We start from the raw sequence: 19,891 nt of genomic DNA on the forward strand, positions 1-19,891 counted from the left end.
TCAGAAAGATTGGACTTTCCGACAACTTTGTTTGACCATGTGTATGCAAGACAAGTTTGAGCCAACATCCGTCAGAAAAAATCCATAGATTTTGTTGTCGGAATGTCCAATCAATGTCCGACCATGTGTACAGGGCATAAGTGTAAACACTGACGGGGAAGTGATGTCATCTCTCCTCGTGCCAGTTTTTTCCGTTCCAGAAAGAGAGGAGAGAGCATCTAACAGTGAGTTGCACAACACTACACTGACACCGGATCACATAGGCACACAATTCACCCCCGATCACCCCCCGATCACCCCCCAGTTAACCACTTCACCACCTGTCACTGTGTCACCCAGTGCAGCATTCAGATTTTTTTTTTGATCGCTGTACTGGTGTCATTAGTGACACTAATCAGTGTTAGGGTAATTAGTCTTAGGCCCAGATAGGTCTAGGGACCCCCCTAACCCCCCAATAAAGGTTAAACCCCTTGATTACTCCCTGTCACCTGTGATCACAGTATAAGTGTCACAGGTGAAGCAGTTTAGCTAGTTTATTTTTTATAGCGTCGGGGCACCCGCCGTCTTTTACCCAATAAAGGTTTAACCCCCTGATCACCCGGCGGGTGATCAAAGTTAGGTTTTAGTGTCAGATAGGGTCTGCGTCGCCCCAGGCAGCGTCAGACCAGTACCGCTAACACCCATGCACGCCCCATACGCCTCCCTTAGTAGTATAGTATCTGAACGGATCAATATCTGATCAGATCTATACCAGTGTCCCCAGCAGTTTAGGATTCCCAAAAATGCAGTGTTAGCAGAATCAGCCCAGATACCTGCTAGCACCTGCATTTAGCCCCTCTGCCCAGCCCCGCCCACACAAGTGCAGTTTCAATCGATCACTGTCACTTACAAAACACAACACACATAACTACAGCGTTTGCAGAGTCGAGCCTGATCCCTGCAAACGCTAACAGTTCTTTTGGTAGCGTTTGAATCAGTCACTAACAGTCAGGAGCTTTTTTTTTTTTAACATAAAGTTTATTTATTAATCTCAAACAAACAGAATACAAAACAAGTTACATTAGTTCAAGACAGATAATGTACAAGGATTTTCCATACCATATCAAATCGACTAGTACATTGCAGATAATATATTTCAACCGCACAGTAAATGGTCAAAATAGGGTTGTAAAACTTCAAATCCAGGTCGCTATAAAAGTCCCCGTGTGGGGGGAGAAAGGGTGGGGGGGGAGGCCCGGGTAGGAAGGCACCGTGGGGATCCTCCGATCTTAGTTATTTATTAACCTCGTAGCGGGGAGGCCTTGTCCGGGGCAAAATTACCTAAAGCTGGAATTCTTGGGCAGCCAAGAGTGTAAGTTATAGTACTTAGTTTATCTATGGAATAGTCAGGTGCTTGGCCTCCACCCAACCCGCCCAGACTCTATCAAACTTTTTCGGACAGTTCCTTCCCATATATGTTAGTTTATATAGGGGCAGGGCTGCATTTATGAGAGAGAGTCATAGTTGTTTAGTAGGTGGTTGAGGCTGATTCCAATTAAGGAGAATCACCTTTCTGGCATACATTGCAGTATAAAAAACAAATAATTGTTTCCTTTTGGGGGCCTCAAGATAGTCACATATGCTCAGCAGGAGGGGGAGAGGGCTATAAGGGACCCTGACTCTGCCCACCGAGTTAATATCATCCAGGACTGTCTTCCAAAAAACCACTATCTGTGGACATGTCCACACAGTATAAAAAAAATCTGCATCATCTGCGCCACATCTAGGACAGGTGGCTGTTCTATTTGTGTAAATTTTTGCATGACGCAACGGGGAGTAATAAGCCCGGTGTAGAAATTTTAGTTGAGTAAATCTATCCCTAGAAGATATGGTCAGAGTTAGATATTGCTGCACCCCCTCCTCCCAGTCATCATCACTCAGGTCAGGGATGTGCTTTTTTACCTGTGTCTCACTACTGTACCAGTAAATTTAGAGACCAAAATGTCAAATTTAAGGTACAGTAGTGAAGAGGCCTACACATTTCTGAGCATGACAAATAGTGAAGAGGAAGTCACTCATCTGTCAGATTCTGGCTCAGAATACGAACCTGTAGACAGAAGCGGCACCCTGACAGATAGCTCTGACGACAGAATTGTGGTCCCTGCCAAGGTCAGGCGTACCAGACCCCGATCTTCTTCTGCTGTTGTTGAGGTGCAAGAACCGCAGGTCCCTCGTATGGAGCAGAGAGCCAGTACTAGCGCCGCTATTCCTTCTGGTGAACTGGCAAGCACCAGTGGCCTAGTACATCCTGGTCATACATCCAGCACTGCAGTATCACGTGGTGATGTGGCGAGTTCCGTAAGTGCAGTTCAAGCTGGCGAGGTGGCAAGCACGAGTAGTGTCCCGCTGCCACCAAGAAGAAGACAAACGCAGGCCCATCAAGCCCTTAATGCCCTTCCTGCTTCATTCACCAATCCTAATTGGGAACCCACCACTTCCGCAGCACCCGTACTTCCCCATTCACTGGCCAACCCTGCATTCAGGTGGAAACAGTTGATTTTACGTCACTTGATTTTTATTTGCTGTTTTTAACCGAAGATCTCTATAGATCTATTGTGGACCAAAGCTATTTATATGCTGGTCAATTCATCACCGCTAATCCCCAGCTGACCCTTGCCAGACATTGGAGACCAATTACTGTCTCCGAATTTAAGACCTTCCTGGGCCTATATCTCCTCATGGGCGTAACTAAAAAGAATGAGTTGCGGTCATATTGATCCGCTAACCCAATTCACCATATGCCCGTGTTCTCTGCCTCCATGACCAGCACATGATACGAGCAGATCTTGTGGTTCAAGCATTTCAACAATCATGAACTCTGTCGTCCTTGGGGTGACCCCGAATTTGATCGGCTGTACAGAATTTGGCCCCTCGTAAACCACTTCAACCAACATTTTGCAGCCTTGTTTACTTCCCATCAAGTTGTCTGCATTTATGAGTCCCTGATTAAGTTTTCTGGCCGCTTGTCATTCAAACAGTATCTTCCCAGCAAGCGTGCCAGATACAGGGTCAAGATGTATAAGCTCTGTGACAGAGCCACAGGCTATACATATTTCATGTATAGTCACCACCATTTTAATCTGTAGGGCCTTTGCTTTAAAAAATATATAATGTTTGGGGGTACAAAGTAATTTTCTTGCAAAAAAAATATTTTTTCATGTAAACAAAAAGTGTCAGAAAGGGCGTTGTCTTTAAGTGGTTAGAAGAGTGGGTGATGTGTGACATAAGTTTCTAAATTGTGTGCATAAAATGCAAGGATAGTTCAAAACCCCCCAAAATGACCCCTTTTTGGAAAGTAGACACCCCAAGCTATTTGCTGATAGGCATGTTGAGGCCAAGGAATATTTTATATTTTGTCACAAGTTTCGGGAATATAAATTTTTTTTTTTTTGCACAAAGTTTTCACTAAATGATATATTGTTCAAACATGGCATGGTTATATGTGGAATTATACCCCAAAATGCATTCTGCTGTTTCTCCTGAGTATGGGGATACCACATGTGTGGGACTTTTTGGGAGCCTAGCTGCGTAGAGGACCCCAAAACCAATCACCGTCTTCAGGATTTCTAAAGGCGTAAAATTTTGATTTTACGCCTCACTACCTATCACAGTTACGGAGGCCTTGAAATGTCCAGATAGCACAACCCCCCCCCCCCCCCCAAATGACCACATTTTGGAAAGTAGACACCCCAAGGTATTTGTTAAGAGGTATGGTGAGTATTTTGCAGATCTTATTTATTTTTGAAAATGAAAAAAGAAAAGAAAAATGTATTTTTTTTTTTCTTTTTTCAATTTTCAAAACTTTGTGACAAAAAGCGAGATCTGCAAAATACTCAACATACCTCTCAGCAGATAGCTTGGGGTGTCTACTTTCCAAAATGGGGTAATTTGGGGGGTTTTGTGCTATCTGGGTATTTCATGGTGGCCTCCAAAACTGTGATAGGTAGTGAGGAGTGAAATCAAAAATTTACGCCCTTAGAAAGCCTGAAGGCGGTGATTGGTTTTCAGGGTACTGTACGTGGTTAGACTGCCAAAAAGTTCCACACATGTGGTATCCCTGTACTCAGGAGAAGCAGCAAAATGTATCTTGTGGTGTAATTCCACATATAATATAATGGCATGTTTGAACAATATATCATTTAGTGACAATGTTGTGTAAAAAAAAAAAAAATTGTAATTTTCCTGAAACTTGTGGCAAAATATAAAATATTCCATGGACTCTTCATGCCTCTTAGCAAATAGCTTGGGGTGTCTACTTTCCAAAATGGGGTCATTTGGGGGGGTTTGTGCTATCTTGTCATTTCATGGACTCCAAAACTGTGATAGGTAGTGAGGAAGTGAAATCACTATTTTACGCCCTAATGCCACGTACACACGATCGGAATTTCCGTCAGAAAAAACTTGGATAGTTTTTCCAATGGAATTCCGCTCAAGCTTGCCTTGCATACACACGGTCACACAAAAGTTCCCTGAACGTTCGACCGTCAAGAACGTGGTGACGTACAACACTACGACGAGCGAGAAAATTAAGTTTAATGCTTCCGAGCATGCGTCGAATTGTTTCCGAGCATGCGTGATTTTTTGCGCGTCTGAATTGCATACAGACGAATGCATTTTCGGATAGGAACTTTACCCAAATGAAAAATAGAGAACATGCTCCCAATCTTTTAATGGCTGGAATTCCGCCAGCAAAAGACCAATGGAGCATACACACGGTCACATTTTCCGACAAAAAGTTCTCATCGGAGTTTTGTTGGCTGCATTTGCAAATAGCTTGGGGTGTCTACTTTCCAAAATGGAGTCATTTGGGGGGGGGTTGTGCTATCTTGGCACTTTATGGCCTTCGAAACTTTGATAGGTTGTGAGGAGCGAAATAAGCGGTGCTTAGTTTTCGGGGTCCTGTACGCGGCTAGGCTCCCAAAAAGTCTCACACATGAGTTATCCCCACACTCAGGAGAAGCAGCAGAATGCATTTTGGGGTGTAATTCCACATATAACCATGGCATATGTGAGCAATATATAATTTAGTGACAACTTTGTGTAATTTTTTTTTTGTCATTTTTCAATCACTTGTGACAAAAAATAAAATATTCAATGGGCTCAATATATGCCTCTAAGCAATTTCCGTGGGGTGTCTACTTTCCAAAATGGGGTCATTTGGGGGGGGGGGTTGTACTGCCCTGCCATTTTAGCACCTCAAAAAATGAGTCATAAACTAAAATCTGAGTACATTCCAGAAATTGTACCCTAGTTTGTAGACGCTATAACTTTTGCACAAACCAATAAATATATGCTTATTGACATTTTTTTTTACCAAAGACATGTGGCTGAATACATTTTGGCCTAAATGTATGAATAAAATTGAGTTTATTAATTTTTTTTCTTTTTATAAAAAAAGTAGAAAATATCATTTTTTTTTTTAAATTTTCAGTCTTTTTCCGTTTATATCGCAAAAAATAAAAATCACAGAGGCAATCAAATACCATCAAAAGAAAGCTCTATTTGTGGGGAAAAAAGGACGCAAATTTCTTTTGGGTACAACATTGCATGGCTGCACAACTACCAGTTAAAGCAGTGCAGGTCCAAATTGCAAAAAGTCCTCCGGTCAATGAGCTGCCAAATCCTCCGGGGCTGAAGTTGTTAAACGTTGCAGGAGTCTGCACCAGGTGCCCTGTTTGGTACATGGCTGATGGCTGGATAGTTCCCACTGTAACTGTACATATCACTTCTGTTATATGCTGAATGCTTAAATCCATTTTAAGATTTGTATATATGTATGATATTTTGTATGTGAGTGTGTGCTCTGACACTGCACTCTTGTGGTTGACTGGATTGTCGGAAGTCTCTGTAACAGAAGATTTGACAGCCGATCCCAGAGAGCAGTGGGTCTGAAAGAACACACACGCACATAGGGATAGTGAGAAAAGAAGTCATTTAGTACGGTGGCTTCTCTGCATCCTTATAGAGTGTTTAAGGTTTGATTGGAGATGGGGTACCAAAATGGTAAAGATGCTCCTCCAGTTTATGGAGAAAATTGCAGGGAATACGTGCGCAGAGTTTCATCGACAGGTTATTATTTTGTGGACCCGTGGGTTTCAAAGTTGGCAGAGTGGACAAGGCCTGTGGAGAGTCATAACCAATTTCCCCCGGAAGGGTCAAATAGTGATGTTCATATGAATATGATAAAGGCTTTATGTCTCGGTGGCGAGAATGCTTTTCATCTTTTGGACCCGATCCTGGGTGGGACATGAGATACATGAGAGGAGGAGGTTTAAATTGGTTGAATGTTGCTTCTTGGTAGAAGGCAATGCCTCCACCAAAGGATAATACCAAGGAAAAGAGAAAGAAGGATAAAAAGAAAGGTAGAAAAATAGGTAAAGTAAGTGCACAGTCTCTGTCCACCGCCGCCCAGCCCAGACCTTGAGAGAATGATATTGCCCTTTTCTCATAAAAACTCCTTTTGTACTCTGGCACAGGTGTATTCTTCTGGATATAGTCAGATCTGCCCTAATATGGGTAGAGCTGACTTGGCTGTTCTAGTTACAGAGCATCCGTTCCCCATTGCCCCTGCCCCTCAAGAGCGACAGGATGTCCTGCCACCAGGACCTGTGCCGGCAGAGGAAAATCCTCTGACCTGGCTGAAGCACACCTAGAGATACAGCAGGACAAAAAGAGTCAGACTGACATTTAACTATTTCAATTAACCTTTCTAACTAAAGAGGTAAAACGAGTGAAGGGTAATGAGGTTAAAACTCATGAGGCTGAGGATGTGTGCCATGGGGGGGGGTGCACTGCTGCCTTTACTTCTAAGGCACAGGTCCCTTCTCACACTGGACTCAGATCTTGGGACCGCCCATCTAGCAGGGAAGCAGGGGAAGTTAGTGAGGAGGTACAGTTAGAACCCCCTCTTCCACCCCTTTATCTTTTCAGAAGGAGATTTGTTTTAAGACCTTTCTCATTGGAAAGACACGGCTCCAATTTTTCATAGACAGTATTTTTTGTCATAGGAAGCAATTGAAGGCATCAGACCTTTGGTGCAATCTTTCCTGTAGCAGGAGGTAAAAAAGAATGATATTTTTTTAGAGATGTTCCCATTAATCCTGTGCCCAAGGCAGAATGTTATTTACAGATCTGTGCAGGATTTGAGAGAAATTATTAATCTTGTAATATTGATAGCCTCAATTGTCCCAGATATATTGTCGCTGATTGTCTCTGTACCCCAGAATGCCAGAGTTTTTTCCTGTCATTGACTTAAGTAATGTTTTTTTTCCCCATTCTTGTTGACGAGGAGACACAACTGCTTATGGTTTTTTCCTGTTTTGAAAAGCCCAGTGTACCTGGACTATTTGTCTCAAAGCTATGTTGATTTACTTGTAGTCTGCTCAATAGCACTCTGTGAGACTCTATGCTCATGGTTTCATGGTTGGCTTAAAATGGTTCTGTCCTCCTTCAGTATGTCAACGACTTACTGTTGTGCAGTCCCTCCCTGATGGCTTCTCAGTTAGACACTGTTGGTTCTGTTGAATTGTCTGTATAAAGAGGGTCATAAGGTCTCCCAGTCCAAGGTCCAGCTCTGTCTCTTACAGGTTGAGTATTTGGGGTTCACACTCATCCCCAGGGAATGCAAAGTAAGCTCTGCAACCAGGGTCACAGTTGTCGTGGGAGTGGCATGCCCACTAAACAATAGACATGCCGCCCTCTTCAGGTACGATTGGTTACTGCCACCAATAGATACCTAACTGTTCCTATTTTTTGACAACATACTCAGACAAAACCCCCGTACCTAGTGACTTAGGATGATGAGAAAATACATGCTTGTATAGGGTTAACAACCTGCAATGGTTACTTCCCCGGGGTTGGGACTCCATGTGTATTGTTATTTGTGCACAAGGGACAACTGTACAACCATGGTAGCCCATCCTAGCCCAAGACCACAGGAGTAAGCTGAGACCTGTTGTCTTTGTTTTGCCAAAGTGGTTTCAGTCCTGGTACAAGGCATGCCGGCATGTCTGCATGCCCTAGCGGCCTGTGCCATGGCTTTTATTAGATATTATTAGTATTGTGGTATGTCAGCCAGGATAACTCTGTGACATACCACAAATGTACATACCACACACCAAGTTTTATTTTTGTTTAAAAGTCTGAGTACTCAATATGTGTCAGTTCAGAGGCTCACTGGATATGAGGTTATTCTCCTCTCCAATGCAGCTCTGACTGTCGGTTTTGTTTCGGCCACCACAGGACCGCCTCCTATTCTGAATGCCATGTTTTGGTATGAAGGAAGAGGTGGATAAGGTGGTGAAACAACATGACTGTATAGAAGTTATGCATTCTATGACCTTACCGAGGTCTGATCTAATGCATTTAATGTTTTTATGGGTGGTTTATGTTGCAAACTTTATGACAGCATGTATTATGTAGGTTACTCTGTGGTTATGCTCCCTGATGTTATTGTGGAGGCTAGGCCACTTAATGTCCCATCCGCACAGGTGATATTGATTCAAGAAGAGTATTGTAGGAAATTAATTCAGACTTTGAATGGCATCTATGGTGATGTATCAGTCTTTTCAACACACCAATCCCAACCAGGAGTTGTGGTCGTGATAAAGCAACTGAACAAAGTCAAGGGATCTGGATTCCCCTTTGGACTGCAGACAACGGTGATCGCAGTGACCAGAACAGCAGTCCTGGCAGAACAGTGTCCCCAGTGGATCCAATTGACCAGAGTAAAGAGAGTAACAAAGAGGAAGTAAGACAACAGACAAGCCAAAAGAAAACACAGAAGATGTCCTGGCTACTGTCTCCCCAAACTTCTGGGAAAACACTTTCTGGACTTAGCCTCCTGTCCCTGGTAGTATTTTTGCCAATATAGATTATAACAAACTGTTTGCATCATCTGGAGGACTTAGGGCCCATTTAGGCCTGTGTGTTTTGAGGAATTACAGTATGAATGAGTCAAAATTACCCATGACACACACTGTTGCTCATGACACTATTAACAAGTCACACCGAATGCAGAAAAGAAATGTAAAAACATTTTCAATACATGACACTTTAGGAATACTGAGTATAGACTCCGTAGTAATAAAGGAGAGGTTTGTGAAGTGGATGAAGAGTGATTTAACCTGCACGCAGGGGAGTTTTACTTGTTTGCCTAATGACTCATGTATCATTTTTAGTACTACGGTACCCCCATGATAGCATAGTGTTGGAAGCAGTTGTAAAGTGGGGAGTAGTTGTGTTACTTACTAATGTTTCTACGTGTGTGATAAATGTTACTAGAAAATTAATATTGTATCACTGGAAAAAGTGGAATCATACTCACCCTTTTTCTTCCCCTTTTTTATACAGAGGAGGTAAAAACCCATATGAAAAGCAAAGCTAGATGGACTGGGTCCTTCATGGTATGGCCCATAGGTTCCAGTATACTTATAACTAATGATTCAGAAATTACTAATAGCTAATACCTGTACTAACACCTCTTTGTCTAATCAAGAAATCCAAGTAACTTTTAACATTACTACACCCAATGTATTTATCTGTAATCCTAGTTCACATAAGAGAAAGAAAAGAGCCTGGTATGACACACTCCTAGGGGGGACAGGGACCACCCTTGGAATCTTGAATGGTATTGATTTAGAGACTGTCAGAAATAAACTTGCAGCTGCTGGAAAAGATAGTGTGGATGCCCTCCACATATTGGGTGACTGGAGCCCCAAGCTTTTACCACTGCAGGGGGTACAGTTGAACCTAGATAAATCAATGGTGACTCATCTTGGTGATTTGACTGTGCTAACAGGTGATTTGACTAGGGGTCTTGCAAATTGGACCATGTGTGCTGTAAGGTTCCTTTGGATAAGTCAACAGAGAGATATGTTGGAAAACAGACTTCCATCCCCAGGTTCCAGACAGCTGAGATGTCTTTTCAAGATTCCTGTGGATGATTGGGTAATATCTTTTCCTCGGGACACAGTGTTTCACAACAAAATATTTAGCGGTATATGTAGTTTTTATTGTATGGGACAGTATAAGGTATTCGTCCCTAAAGAATAAGGAATCACTATGTGTACATTCTTTACTCTCCCTATCCCTATGCTAGATGTAATCACTGATACTGTTGCATGGTGAGAACCAAAGTATGATGAATCTTATATATAGCTGTAGGTTCAAACAACACTTATAGCTTGGATGACTGTCAGAAAGCTGATAAGGGTCTTGTTTGTACACATAGCTCCCTGTGTTTGAACCCTGTTGTAACGAGCCCCTTTGCTCGCTCGGTTCCACTCTCCCGACACTCCTCTGCAGCTATTGAATCAGATTGCAACGTCTGATGGTTCAGTCATCCAATGCTCCGGGATTAGAACTTCAGATATGTGCCATTCTAACCCAGTTGTGATAGCTCAGAACAAACACCAGGCAGGCTGTATGCAAGTTCAACCAGGAAACCCAATTGCAATATACAGGCTCTTTTATACACTAAAAGTGGAGGTGCATACCTCCGACTCATATTACTCCAACAATACAGCTGTAATCTAATTAACCTAATTAACATGAGCTAATTAACTAATCCCTTTAGACAGCCTAGATGATTCAGACATGACCTTTAGGCCAGACTGGCCGTCTTGTAGTTCAGAAAATCCAATCAACATTATCACAATAGCAGAGTTAATTAAACACAAACAACAATGGGATCTAATTACTCTTAGATCCCATACTAGAGACTTATTTACAATACACATTTTAGCAGACAACAGACAGGTAGCTGGAATTGATGACATTGGCATTTAACAGTAGGAGTCCCAACGGTATGAATCAGTCACTATTCCAATATGGCAAATCCAGGGTCCCCAGAGTCTGTGTGTCCTGGGGGGACCAGGACCCGAATCCACAGTAATACCACCTCAAGGGTCCCCAGGCATACAGCTCACAAAGAGCACCATTCCCCCAAATGCAAGGGCCCATGATCGATCAGCAAGAGGCTAGCATACAGTCCCCTCCAAAAGACTCTCTCCCAGCTAGGTCTGTCACATTTCTCCCCTTTCAGCAGGAGACTAACACAGGAGGAGACCCCAGACGGGTTGACTCCAAAGTTAGTCAGTAGTTCCAGTCCTCTAATGCCTGTACCCACACAGTACCCCAAACAAATTGTTCCAAACAAAGCATTACTCACCCAGCCAACCTCTGCCTCTCTCAGAGAACATATCTGCCGCTGGGGAGAGGCCTGGACTGGCCCTTCTCCCTGGAGTTCTTTTCTGCCACTGGAGAGAAGACAGGGTGTCTGGGCTCACTCCATCATGCTGTTGGGGATATGGGCCGACTGCCCAGCATCCCTGGGGTATATAGGTGGAGACTGAAGTCCCATCCATCTTCATAGGAAATCCATCCTCTGTAAGTTGAGGGCAGAGGCCAGCAGTACTCGGCCCTGTTGCCAGCCCTTCTGCTGGAAACCCCACACCATCTGCTCCGGCTAACTGTTGGGGAGGGACGACGAACACCTCCTCTCCCTTCTCCCCCTGTATCCTGATCTGCTGCTGGGAAGTGACCACCTCCTTCTCACCCTGAGCCTCCGGAACCGACGCAGGTGTAGGGCAGAGATCTTGGACCCTCTGTCCGGTTGCCAGCGCTTCAGCTGGAGAAGTTCCTTGTAACTTCACAGATACTTCTGTTGGTGCTGGGCAGAGCACAGTGAAGTTTGGCCCTAATAACAGCTCTTCTTCTGCTGGAGGCTCACCAGGTTGTTCTTCCTCAGCAGAAAAGTCTATCAAATCCCCTGTCTCTGCAACTGGTGTCTGGGGATAAAGGTTCGCCATCTCCTCTCCGTGAAACCCAGAAGATGCTATCAGTGCTGGGCAGAGGTTAACAGAGCTTTGCCCTGTTGTCAGCACTTCAGGTTTGGGGACGGCAATCTTCAGATTTTCCACTGCCGATTCTCTGGCATGCTGCTGGACAGGCACATTCCTCCATCCAAGATCATCCCATGCAGAAACAGGTTCATCAAGGTCAGTCAGCACTTGCTCCATCCACCATAAGATCTCCGCATCCATAGCTGCAGGGGCAGGTTGGCAAAGCACACTGTTACTCTGCCACATTGTCAACTCTTCAGCCAGGATTTCAGAGTTGTCACTTGGTATTTCCTGATAGTCCCAGGCAAAGGGAGCACCACCCCGTTGCCAGGGCCAGATTAAGAGCAACATGGGCCTGGTGCTAAGGATTTTGGTGGGCCTTTTTATGGAAATAAATAAAATGAAAACGCAAACAATTTTTGTTAAATTTAAATTAAAGAGAGAGAGGGGTGTGAGAGAGGGGGGGGGGGGTGATAGCGAGATGGGGGGTTGAAAAATAAGGGATGAGAGGGAGGGGGAAAGAGAGAGAAAGGGGGTGAGAGAGAGGGGACAAGAGAGAGAGGGTGAGAAAAAGGGGAATAGAGAGAGGGTGAAAGAGAGAGAGGGTGGTAAGGGGTGAAGGGGGTGAGAGAGAGAACAGGGTGAAAGAGAGGGGATGAGAGAGAGAGGGGGTGATGGGGGTGAAAGAGAGAGGGGGTGGGAGTGAGGGGGTGAGTCTGTGGGAGGCACAGCATAGTACATAACACGGGGGGGGGAATAGCACAGTACATTACATGGTTGGCTCAACAGATTACATGGTGGATACATGGATACAGCACATTTAATGGTAAGCAAAGCACAGTACATTACATGGTGGGCACAGCACATTACACAGTTGGCACTGCCTAATACAGCACATTACAAGGTAGGCACAGTTCATTATATGGTGGGCACAGCACATGACATGGTTGGTACTGCACAACACAGCACATTGCATGGTGGGCACAGCACATGCACACGGTGGGCACAGGACCTTATATGATGGGCACAGCACATGACATGGCGGGCACAGCTGAGCACATTACATTGTGGGCACTGCACATTACAAGTGGGCACTGAACAGCACATTATATGGTGGGCACAGCATATTATATGGTGGGCACTGCACATGGCATGGTGGGCACTGCACAGCACATGATAAGGTGGGTACTGCATGACACCACATGACATGGTGGGCACTGCACGACACAGCACAGCACATTACATTGGGAGCACAGCACATTAAATGGTGGACACCACACATGACATGGTGAGCCCTGCACACCACATTCCATTGGGCACATTGGTGGGCACTGCACGACACAGCACATTACATTGTGAGCACAGCCCATTAAATGGTGGACACAGCACATGACATGGTGAGCCCCACACAGCCCATTCCATTGTGGGTACTGCACGGCACATGCCATGGTGGACAATGTACAGCACATTACATGGTAGGCCCTGCATGGTGCAGCACATGACATGGTGGGCATAACACAGCACATGACATGGTGGGCACAACACAGCACATGACATGGTGGACACTGCACAGCAATTTACATGATGGGCACTGCACATGACATGGTGGGCACTGCATGGCACAGCACATTACATGGTGGGTACAGCACATTACATGGTGGGCACTGCATGGCACAGTACATTACATGGTGGGTACAGCGCATTACATGGTGGGCACTGCATGGCACAGCACATGACGTGGTGGGCACAGCGCATTACATGGTGGGCACAACACATTACATGGTGTGCACTGCATGGCATAGCAGATTTCATGGTGGGCAATGCAACTGCACATTACATGTTAGGAACTGCACATGACATAGTGGGCACTGCTGAACAGCACAGTACATTACACAGTGGGCACAACACACTACATGCTGGGCACAACACATGGCAGGGTGGGCACAGCACATGACATGGTGGGAACTGCACATGACATGGTGGGCACTGCATGGCGCAGCCCATTACATGGTGGGCACTGCACATTACATGGTGGGATCACTGCATGGCACAGTGCATTACATGGTGGGCACTGCACATTACATGGTGGGATCACTGCATGGCACAGCGCATTACATGGTGGGCACTGCACATTACATGGTGGGATCACTGCATGGCACAGCACATGACATGGTGGGCACTGCACATTACATGGTGGGATCACTGCATGGCACAGCACGACATAGGGGGCACTGCACATCACATGAAGGGCAATGCAATGCACAGCACATGACATGGTGGGCACTGCACATTACATAGTGAGCACTGCAATGTACAGCACATGACATGGAGGGCACTGCAATGTACAGCATATGACATACTGGACACAGCACATTACATGGGGGGCACTGCAATGTACAGCATATGACATACTGGACACAGCACATTACATGGGGGGCACTGCATGGCACAGCACATTACATGGTGGGCACAACACATTACATGGTGGGCACTGCATGGCATAGCAGAAGATATCATGGTGGGCAATGCAACTGCACATTACATGTTAGGAACTGCACATGACATGGTGGGCACTGCTGAACAGCACAGTACATTACACAGTGGGCACAACACACTACATGCTGGGGACAACACATGGCAGGGTGGGCACAGCACAGCACATGACATGGTGGGAACTGCACATGACATGGTGGGCACTGCATGGCACAGCGCATTACATGGTGGGCACTGCACATTACATGGTGGGATCACTGCATGGCACAGTGCATTACATGGTGGGCACTGCACATTACATGGTGGGATCACTGCATGGCACAGAGCATTACATGGTGGGCACTGCACATTACATGGTGGGATCACTGCATGGCACAGCACATGACATGGTGGGCACTGCACATTACATGGTGGGATCACTGCATGGCACAGCGCATTACATGGTGGGCACTGCACATTACATGGTTGGCACTGCATGGCACAGCACATGACATGGTGGGCACTGCACATTACATGGTGGGATCACTGCATGGCACAGCACGACATAGGGGGCACTGCACATCACATGAAGGGCAATGCAATGCACAGCACATGACATGGTGGGCACTGCACATTACATAGTGAGCACTGCAATGTACAGCACATGACATGGAGGGCACTGCAATGTACAGCATATGACATACTGGACACAGCACATTACATGGGGGGCACTGCAATGTACAGCATATGACATACTGGACACAGCACATTACATGGGGGGCACTGCATGGCACAGCACATTACATGGTGGGCACAACACATTACATGGTGGGCACTGCATGGCATAGAAGAAGATATCATGGTGGGCAATGCAACTGCACATTACATGTTAGGAACTGCACATGACATGGTGGGCACTGCTGAACAGCACAGTACATTACACAGTGGGCACAACACACTACATGCTGGGGACAACACATGGCAGGGTGGGCACAGCACAGCACATGACATGGTGGGAACTGCACATGACATGGTGGGCACTGCATGGCACAGCGCATTACATGGTGGGCACTGCACATTACATGGTGGGATCACTGCATGGCACAGTGCATTACATGGTGGGCACTGCACATTACATGGTGGGATCACTGCATGGCACAGAGCATTACATGGTGGGCACTGCACATTACATGGTGGGATCACTGCATGGCACAGCACATGACATGGTGGGCACTGCACATTACATGGTGGGATCACTGCATGGCACAGCGCATTACATGGTGGGCACTGCACATTACATGGTTGGCACTGCATGGCACAGAACATGACATGGTGGACACTGCAAATTACATAGCGGGCATTGCAAGGCACAGCACATGACATGGTGGGCACTGCACATTACATGTGGGGCACTGAATGGCACAGCACGACATAGGGGTACTGCACAACACATGAAGGGCAATGCAATGCACAGCACATGACATGGTGGGCACTGCACATTACATGGAGGGCACTGCAATGTACAGCACATGACATGGTGGGCACAAGAGAGCACATTACATGGGGGGAGCAGCAGTCTGTCCCCCAGCACAATAATTACACAACATCTCCCTAACAAATGTACTAACCTTATCATAACAGCATGGGAGATATCCTTCCTCCCGGGCTCCTGCTGGTTAGGAGAATATCAGCGCCCCTCCCCCAGACACAGAGGAGGATCTGTGTGAGTGTAACAGATCCTGTGATAGGAGTCAGGCATTGTCAGAGACAGGACTCGGCTGCAGTGACTAACTCTTGTCTCCTCCACGTGTGCAGTGCACGGAGGGCTCCTCTTCCTTCAGGAAGGCACACAGATATCGATAAGCCACTGCCATGGGCCTATATTGAGGGATGGGCCTATATTGAGGGATGGGCCTGGAGCTGCAGCTCCACCAGCCCCTATGTTAATCCGGCCCTGCCCGTTGCTGAGCAGAGTCTAACAGCTGTTTGTAGGCGATCTCCAGCTCCCATTCCTGAACGGCCAGAAACTCCAAATCTTCCTGTGCCCAGTGCACTTCTGAGACATTCAGTCTTTGCTCTCTGTGCTCCATTATTTCCTCCAAACGCCACTCCCGATCACTCCCAAAGTCAGGGTCCCTGGACAGCCTCCAGTATAACAATCCCAGGCCATCGTAGTCAAAGCCTTCCGTGGGGCTGTCATCCGCTGTCCACGGGCACACTTGGGCTACATACCACTAGAGGGCTCTGTAGCTCTCGTCCAACTGCATTTCTGCCCGGATCAGCCTGCTTAACTCGGCTGTCCACTCCTGGTTCGGCTGTTCCCCCAATAACAGCAATCATACTTCATACTGCGACCAGTACCTTACATGGATGGAGGGGAGAACTTTTCCCTGGTTTCGCTGCTCATGGGCTAGCGCTTCCTTCCAGAGTTCGCAGCGGATAGAATCAAACCATCCTAGCAGGACCTGCTCTGATACTGGTCCTCTGTGCTGTATCTGCTTCTCTCGCAACTTCCTTCTGAATTCCTCATCCATGGTGGCTGGTATTTCTCCTCTCCTGCTATCCTGCTACCTTGGATCCAGGTGATGGTTTGGATGTGTTCACGGTAAGGAAGCACAATCCCACCATTCCCTCCACGGCACTCAAGTAAGTCTTTCAGCGTGGCTCTCCTGCAGGCTGGTTTGGAGTGTCCCAGTAACTGGAGAGCAAATCCCATGGCTGCCAACCAATGTAACAAGCCCCTTTTCTCGCTCGGTTCCACTCTCCCGACACTCCTCTGCAGCTATTGAATCAGATTGCAACGTCTGATGGTTCGGTCATCCAATGCTCCGGGATTAGAACTTCAGATATGTGCCGTTCTAACCCAGTTGTGACAGCTCAGAACAAACACCAGGCAGGCTGTATGTAAGTTCAACCAGGAAACTCTTTTATTGCAATATACAGGCTCTTTTATACACTAAAAGTGGAGGTGCATGAGCTAATTAACTAATCCCTTTAGACAGCCTAGATGACTCAGACATGACCTTTAGGCCAGACTGGCCGTCTTGTAGTTCAGAAAATCCAATCAACATTATCACAATAGCAGAGTTAATTAAACACATGGGATATAATGACTCTTAGATCCCATACTAGAGACTTATTTACAATACACATTTTAGCAGACAACAGACAGGTAGCTGGAATTGATGACATTAGCATTTAACAGTAGGAGTCCCAACGGTATGAATCAGTCACTATTCCAATATGGCAAATCCAGGGTCCCCAGAGTCTGTGTGTCCTGGGGGGGGACCAGGACCCGAATCCACAGTAATACCACCTCAAGGGTCCCCAGGCATACAGCTCACAAAGAGCACCGTTCCCCCAAATGCAGGGGCCCACGATCGATCGGCAAGAGGCTAGCATATAGTCCCCTCCAAAAGTCTCTCTCCTGGCTAGGTCTGTCACACCTGTCTATTAGCTAGGCCAGATGTTAACATGAGTACTTGGACTTTATATCCACAGAGTTATAATGCGTTTATAGACGTAGGCCCACAGCAGGTATGCTTGGCAACGGAAGTAGAAGTAAACATCATTGAAGTGGATACTCATTTACCCTTTTGAGGCTACATACACGTTTCATTTTTATATTGGCATGGGAAAAATTTTGTGTTGGAAAGAGTCGCAGAACACTTCCACAGTATCTACTGGAGGCCAGATGCACTCCCAGTGGGTGATTTCTCATTGGCCATAGTCCCAATTGTAGAAATACTCAAACAACAGAAGAAATCTTTGCAATATCTTAGGACATATAATTTGACAGTACATCAGGCAATCATAAAAACTACCATTATGAGAGGTAAACTTGAAGCAGCCACTAATCAGTTGTTAGAGGATGCCCATCCTTAGTGGCATGATGTGTTCACAGGGTGGTCGGCAACGGGGGGGTGAGATGGTGAAAAAATGTTTCTACCCACTTGTCATCTGTGTCATTATTTTGGTTATGCTTGTCATGTACAATTGCTATTTGGTTTGTACTATAAAGAGGAAAAATAAAAGAATGATTAATGAGGCTGATGATAAAGCCTGGGCAAGCTTATTTCTAAAATAATATGGAGAAAATTATCATATTCATAATTTCATATTTCAATTCATATTTCTACTGTCTGCTCTGTAAAATTCCATGTTATTCCTATTATATTCCTATTATCTGAGGTTGACTTAGAATGTGTTTTCTTGTTAGATATGTTTTGCCTAATAAGTTTAGAATGGAAAAAAGGGTATAGATACCACAGCACTGACAGGCCTAGAGGAATACAAATAAAGTGCAAATACTGTGCATAAAAAATTAAGTGCAAAATTAATCAAACAATGCAAAAAATAACATGCAAATAACCATAAATTTCGGGTTGGAAAGATCCTTTCGCAGGTTCCTTCCGCAAGTTCTACTGTGCTATGAAATGGTGCAAATTGATATCAAGCATGTGACCTGTGAAAGTTAAGCATATATCGACTTTCAATTGAAAAGTTCCTGTCACAAGCTCCTTCCAAAAGTGCTACTGTGCTAAAAGACATACGATGCTGTAAACAGGTGCACACAGGATCCACCCCCCCCCTTATGGTTGAACTCACCAGAACCAATGGGCCCCCAAGCAGTACTGAGTTGTGGGTCAAGCAAGCTTAATATGGTAAGTGGGACCATGAAAACCCCAACTCCTGGGTGAGATACTTCCTGGGGTGTTTTCAGGCACAAACATATGGAGAAAGAGCCTGCATAGTGAAGTACATCTTGTTTAAATCATTAAAATCAATCTTTACAGAGTCCCAATCTTAAAACCCATCTTACAGGTTTCCAAAGTAGAGGGCAAATGGATAAAACATCAATTAGCAGTCCATTTGTTACAGAAAGTGATAGGTTCTCTCACAACCTAACTGCAATCAAATAAGCATCGGACGTGATGTCACCTCGGTGCCGCAAGCTGTACTGACGCGTTTTCACCCCTCCCACAGGGCATTATTGAAGACAAGAGACTCACGCAGCCCGGCCGGTCGGGAAAGGGGGTGGGGATAAACGAGCACCCCCCCTCCTGAACCGTACCAGGCCGCATGCCCTCAACATGAGGGGGTGGGTGCTTTAGGGGAGGGGGCTCCCTGTGGCCCCCACCCCAAAGCACCTTGTCCCCATGTTGATGAGGACAAGTTCCTCTTCCCGACAACCCCTGGCCGTTGATTGTCGGGGGCTGCGGGCGGGGGGCTTATCAGAATCCGGGAGCCGCCTTTAATAAGGGGGCCCCCAGATCCTGGCCCCCGCCCTATGTGAATGAGTATGAGGTACATCATACCAATTCACCTGGGGAAAAAAAGTGTCAATAAAAAACACACTACACAGGTTTTTAAAGTAGTTTATTAGGCAGCTCCAGGTGTCTTCTTCCGACGTCGGGGGTCTCTTCGGGCTTCTCCGCTCTCTCCAGCCTCTTCTCCTGGTGTCCCGTTCTTCTCCCGCTCTTCGGCCTCTTCTCCTGGTGTCCGGTTCTTCTGCCGGGCTCCTCCACTATCTTCTG

Source organism: Aquarana catesbeiana, linkage group LG02 (genome assembly GCF_042186555.1).
Source record: "Aquarana catesbeiana isolate 2022-GZ linkage group LG02, ASM4218655v1, whole genome shotgun sequence".
Classification (NCBI taxonomy): domain Eukaryota; kingdom Metazoa; phylum Chordata; class Amphibia; order Anura; family Ranidae; genus Aquarana; species Aquarana catesbeiana.